Below are 6,466 nucleotides of genomic sequence, written 5' to 3'. Positions count from 1 at the left end.
GAGAGAGAGGCGCGGTACGAGGTGGCGTTGTCCGGTTGGCTGCGGCAGCGGGGGAGGGTGACGTGGCAAGCCCTCATTGGGCGGAGTGAGGTGGAAGGCGCAGTGGACACGTCCGGCGGCGGAACGGACATGTCCGGCTGCGGGAGGAGGACGAAGACTAGGGTTAGACTGCGCGAATTTTCGGGGAGAGCCACATATATATAGGTAGAGGGAGCTAAGAGAGTCCAAATGAGGTGTGGTTTTCGGCCACGCGATCGTGATCGAATGACCAAGATGATGGAGGGGCTTTAGGTGGGTTTTGGGCCACTTTGGAGGGGTGTTGGGATGCAACACACACACGCCTTTTTGGTCCCTCGGTTAACCGTTGGAGTATCAAACGAAGTCCAAATGGCACAAAACTTGACAGGCGGTCTACTGGTAGTAAACCAAGGCCGCATGACAAGTCTCGGTCCAATCCGAAAATGTTAAACACCCGCACACGAAAAGAGGTAGAAAGGGACACCAGAGGACATAGGAGCGCCAGATTGCAAAACGGACAACGAGGAAAATGCTCGGACACATGAGACGAACATGTATGCAAATGAAATGCACATGATGAGATGATATGACATGCATGACACGCAAGCAATGACAAGGCAACAACAGCGAATAACTGGAGGACACCTGGCACATCGGTCTCGGGGCGTTACAACGCTTGATAAGTTTTTTCAATGAGTACATACCTTGACAAGATTTTGAAGTAGTTCAAAATGGAACAGTCAAAGAAAGAGTTCTTGCCTGTGTTACAAGGTGTGAAATTGAGTAAGACTCACAGCCCGACCACGGCAGAAGATAGAAAGAGAATGAAAGTCATTCCCTATGCCTCAGCCATAGGTTCTATAAAGTATGCCATGCTGTGTAACAAATCTATTGTATATCCTACACTGAGTTTGGCAAGGTAGTACAATAGTGATCTAGGAGTAGATCACTGAACAGCGGTCAAAATTATCCTTAGTAGAATAAGGATATTTTCTCGATTATGGAGGTGACAAAAGGTTCGTCGTAAAGGGTTACGTCGATGCAAGTTTTTATACTATTCCAGATGACTCTAAGTCTCAATCTGGATACATATTGAAAGTGGGAGCAATTAGCTAAAGTAGCTCCAAGCAGAGCATTGTAGACGTAGAGATTTGCAAAATAATACGGATCTGAATTTGATAGATCCGTTGACTAAACTTCTCTCACAAGCAAAAGATGATCACACCTTAGTATTCTTTGGGTGTTAATCACATAGCGATGTGAACTAGATTACTAACTCTAGTAAACCCTTTGATTGTTGGCCACATGGCGATGTGACCTATGGATATTAATCACATGGTGATGTAAACTATTGGTGTTAAATCACATGGCGATGTGAACTAGATTATTGACTCTAGTGCAAGTGGGAGACTGAAGGAAATATGCCCTAGAGGCAATAATAAAGTTGTTATTCATATTTCCTTATAGCATGATAAATGTTTATTATCCATGCTAGAATTGTATTAACCGGAACTTAGTACATGTGTGAATACATAGACAAACAGAGTGTCACTAGTATGCCTCTACTTGACTAGCTCATTGAATCAAAGATGGTTAAGTTTCCTAGCCATAGACATGAGTTGTCATTTGATTAACAGGATCACATCATTAGAGAATGATGTGATTGACTTGACCCATTCCATTAGCTTATCACTTGATCGTTTATTATGTTGCTATTGCTTTCTTCATGACTTATACATGTTCCTATGACTATGAGATTATGCAACTCCCGAATACCGGAGGAACACCTTGTGTGCTATCAAATGTCACAACGTAATTGGGTGATTATAAAGATGCTCTACAGGTGTCTCTGAAGGTGTTTGTTGGGTTGGCATAGATTGAGATTAGGATTTGTCACTCCAAGTATTGGAGAGGTATCTCTGGGCCCTCTCGGTAATGCACATCACTATAAGCCTTGTAAGCAATGTAACTAATGAGTTAGTTGCAGCATGATGCATTATGGAACGAGTAAAGAGACTTGCCGGTAATGAGATTGAACTAGCTATGAGGATACCAATGATCGAATCTCGGGCAAGTAACATACCGATGACAAAGGGAACAACGTATGTTGTTATGCGGTTTGACCGATAAAGATCTTTGTAGAATATGTAGGAGCCAATATGAGCATCCAGGTTCCGCTAACGGTTATTGACCGGAGACGTGTGTCGGTCATGTCTACATAGTTCTCAAACCCGTAGGGTCCGCACGCTTAACGTTTGGTGACGATCGGTATTATGAGTTTATGTGTTTTGATGTACCGAAGGTTGTTCGGAGTCCCGGATGAGATCATGGACATGACAAGGAGTCTCAAAATGGTCGAGGCATAAAGATCGATATATTGGAAGGTTATATTCGGACATAGGAAAGGTTCAGAGTGGTTCGGGCATTTTGCGGAGTACCAGGAGGTTATCGAAACCCCCCGGGAGAAGTTATGGGCCTTATGGGCCATAAGAAGGAAGCACACCAGCCCACAAGGTGCTGGTGCGCCCCCCTTGGGCAGGAGGCCGAATTGGAATAGGACTAGGGGGCGGCGGCCCCCCTTTCCCTCTCTCCTACTCCTCCTTCCCTTCCTCTCCTACTCCAACTAGGGAAGGGGGATCCTACTCCCGGTGGGCGTAGGACTCCCCTAGGGCGCGCCATAGAGAGTGGCTGGCCCCTCCCCTCCTCCACTCCTTTATATACGAGGGAGGGAGGCACCCCATAGACACACAAGTTGATCATTGATCTTTTAGCCGTGTACGGTGCCCCCTCCACCATAATCCACCTCGGTCATATCGTAGTGGTGCTTAGGCGAAGCCCTGCGTCGGTAGTATCATCATCACCGTCATCACGCCGCCGTGCTGACGGAACTCTTCCTCAAAGCTCTGCTGGATTGTGAGTTCGTGGGACATCACCGAGCTGAACGTGTGCTGAACTGGGAGGTGCTGTGTGTTCGGTACTTGGATCGGTCGGATTGTGAAGACGTACGACTACATCAACCGCGTTGTCATAATGCTTCCTCTTACGGTCTACGAGGGTACGTGGACAACACTCTCCCATCTCGTTGCTATGCATCACCATGTTCTGCGTGTGCGTAGGATTTTTTTTGAAATTACTACGTTCCCCAACAGACAGACTGTGACGCCCCGAGACCGATGTGCCAGGTGTCCTCAAGTTATTTGTTGTTGTTTCCTTGTCATTGCTTGCGTTTCATGCATCTCATATCATGTCATCATGTGCATTTCATTTGCATATGTGTTCGTCTCATGCATCCGAGCATTTTCCCCGTTGTCTGTTTTGCATTCCGGCGCTCCTATGTCCTCCGGTGGCCTTTTTTACCATTTTTGTGTGCGTGTGTTAAACGTTTTCGGATTGGACCTAGACTTGTCATGCGGCCTCGGTTTACTACCGGTAGACCGTCTGTCAAGTTTCGTGCCATTTGGACTTCGTTTGATATTCCAACGGTTAACCGAGGGACCGTAAAGGCCTCGTGTGTGTTGCAGCCCAACACCCCTCCAAAGTGGCCCAAAACCCACCTAAACCTCTTCTATCATCTAGAGCGTTTGATCATGATCGCGTGGCCGCAAACCGCACCTCATTTGGACTCTCCTAGCTCCGTCTACCTATAAATATGTGATCCCCTCCAAAATTCGCGGTACAAACCCTAGCCTTCCTCTACCTCGCGCCACCGGACAAAAATCCCCGCTGCAAGACGTGTCGGCCGCCTCCGCCCCGGCGAATCCCAGCTTGCCACGTCACCTCGCCGGATCTTTTCTCTCCTCCTGCCGCCGCGGCCCGCGGAGCCCATCCGGGGCCCGCGCAGGCACAGATCCGCGCCGCCGCCTGTTCCGTTCGCCGCCCCGCGCCTGGGAGCGCCCCGCCGCCCGCTCCCTCCTCAACTCCGGTCGGCACCGGCCGGCGCCGCCGCTCCGCCGCCCGCCGGCGTTGCTCCGCCTCGCCGCCGCAAGGTCCGGCCGCCGGAGCCCGACCGCGCCAATCTCCGCCGCGGCGCACGCCTCACCGCCGGCGGCCGCGCCCGGCCTCCTCTCCTTCCTCCGGCGCCCCGAGTTCGACCCCAACTCCGGCGAACAGTGTCTCTGTTGATCCTCGTAATCCGCGCCGATCTAGATATGAGATCGACCTGGTTGACTTTTTCCCTCTGAACCCTAATTTTTATGCATTTTTCATGGCATCATAACTTCCTCATCGTGGCTCCGATTCGTGCGTGTAGCATATCAAAATGTTCGTCTCGACGAGTACATCATTTCATCTCACTGCATCATTTTCAGTTGAGCTCATCTTGATGCCCGAAATGCTGTTGTAAGAGGGCTATGTGATGATTGTTTCATATCTGTTTCAACAAATGCCCTTTTGTCATTTTTGCCATGATTAATGTGTGCATGCTATGATCCTGAGATCTACATGTGTTTTGCTATATGCCACGTCATCTTTACAGGGGTGTATGCCATGTATTTTTGTGATCTTTGTGGTGACTAGCACAAGCATGCAAAGTAGCTTACTCAATGATGCTGATTTCAGGGACTTAGAATTTCACTAAGTCCTTGCTCTGTCATTATTTTTATGCCATATGTTCATGTTGTTTCCTAGTGATCCATGCCTCTTTTGAGCATGATCAGTAAGGATGTTTTGTGGATATTGTGGTGCTCTAGCCATCCATGTCTTTGTTGCCAATTATGGAGCACCCTAGCTTAAGTCAGTCGAGCTCTACTTTTGCTATAAAATGTTCCTGGCAGATTTTTAACATGTTTAGCGATTTTTCCGAGCTTGTTGTTGTTGATCCATGCATGGTATGTTGTTTTTCTTGCCATGTCTAGCTTCTATGCCATGTCTATTTGCTGGGTGTATGCTTATTTTGTCATGCAATGCCTCATAGTGAGTGCATCGAGCTCGTAAACATGCCTACTCGTTATCTGTTTTGCCATGCTCCAGTTTTTCACTAAGTCTGGATCTGTTTATGTTTTTGATATGTTCACATGCTTGCAATTGTATTTTCTGATCCCTTTTGGCTCATGGTCACTAAGGGACTTTGGTTGTATGCTTGGACTAGCTTCATGCCAAGCCTTGCTTTGCCGTGATATGTTCCTGTAGCATGTAGTTTTCATGCTCTAAAGATTGCTTCCTGATGATAAATTCCTGACTTGCTGTTAATTTCACTAAGTCTGAAACATGTTATCTTTTGCACTTTTGCCATGCTTGTTTGAACCTGCTATTGGGTGAATTAGCCGTAGCTCAGTGTTCATCTTTTGTCAAGCATCATGAGTGGATACCTGACATGTATTTTGTTGTCATGTTAGAGTGTTGTAGCATGTTGTTCTTGATGCATTTAGATGGTCACTTGCTGATTATCGCAGACCGGTGCCATATTTGTTTTGTTTGTCATTTCCAAACTGTGCATCCGATTCCGGTGATCTTTATATCAATTTTTACCGAAATCAACTCCTCTTTCCAGTGGCACTCTTGGATTTCCATGTTGAGGCCAGGTTCAATCACTCCTTTCCAAATCATGCATATGCACCGCATACCGCATCCCGCATATCATGCCATGTTCATGTGTTGGTTGTTTACTATGTTGTGTGCTTCTTTCTGGTGTTGCTTCTTCGGGTTGGTTACAGTAACGTCGCGTTTGTGAGGAACCGTTCGACTACGTCTGTTTGTCTTCTTCGTGGACTCGTTCTTCTTCCTTGCGAGATCTCAGGCAAGATGACCATACCCTCGAAATCACTTCTATCTTTTCTTGCTAGATGCTCGCTCTTTTGCTATGCATATACTGCGATACCTACCACTTGCTATATCATGCCTCCCATATTGTTATGCCAAGCCTCTAACCACCTTGTCCTAGCAAACCGTTGTTTGGCTATGTTACCGCTTTGCTCAACCCCTCTTATAGCGTTGTTAGTTGCAGGTGAAGATTGGAGTTTGTTCCTTGTTGGAACATGGATATTTGTTCGGATATCACAATATCTCTTATTTAATTAATGCATCTATATACTTGGTAAAGGGTGGAAGGCTCGGCCTTATGCCTGGTGTTTTGTTCCACTCTTGCCGCCCTAGTTTCCGTCATATCGGTGTTCTGTACCCGGATTTTGCGTTCCTTACACGGTTGGGTTATAATGGGAACCCCTTGACAGTTCGCCTTGAATAAAACTCCTCCAGCAAGGCCCAACATTGGTTTTACCATTCGCCACCTAGCCTCTTTGTCCCTTGGGTTAGGCCAGCCCAAGGGTCATCTTTATTTTAACCCCCCCTCCCCCCCGGCCAGTGCTTGTCTAAGTGTTGGTCCAAACTGAGCAATGTCCGGAGCTACCAGGGGCAACTCTGTGCTGGCCCACCCGACGTCTTGCTCATCCGGTGTGCCCTGAGAACGAGATATGTGCAGCTCCTATCGGGATTTGTCGGCACATCTGGGTGG

Source organism: Triticum dicoccoides, chromosome 6A (assembly GCF_002162155.2).
Source record: "Triticum dicoccoides isolate Atlit2015 ecotype Zavitan chromosome 6A, WEW_v2.0, whole genome shotgun sequence".
Classification (NCBI taxonomy): Eukaryota; Viridiplantae; Streptophyta; class Magnoliopsida; order Poales; family Poaceae; genus Triticum; species Triticum dicoccoides.
Note: the sequence above shows the minus strand (reverse complement) of the source record.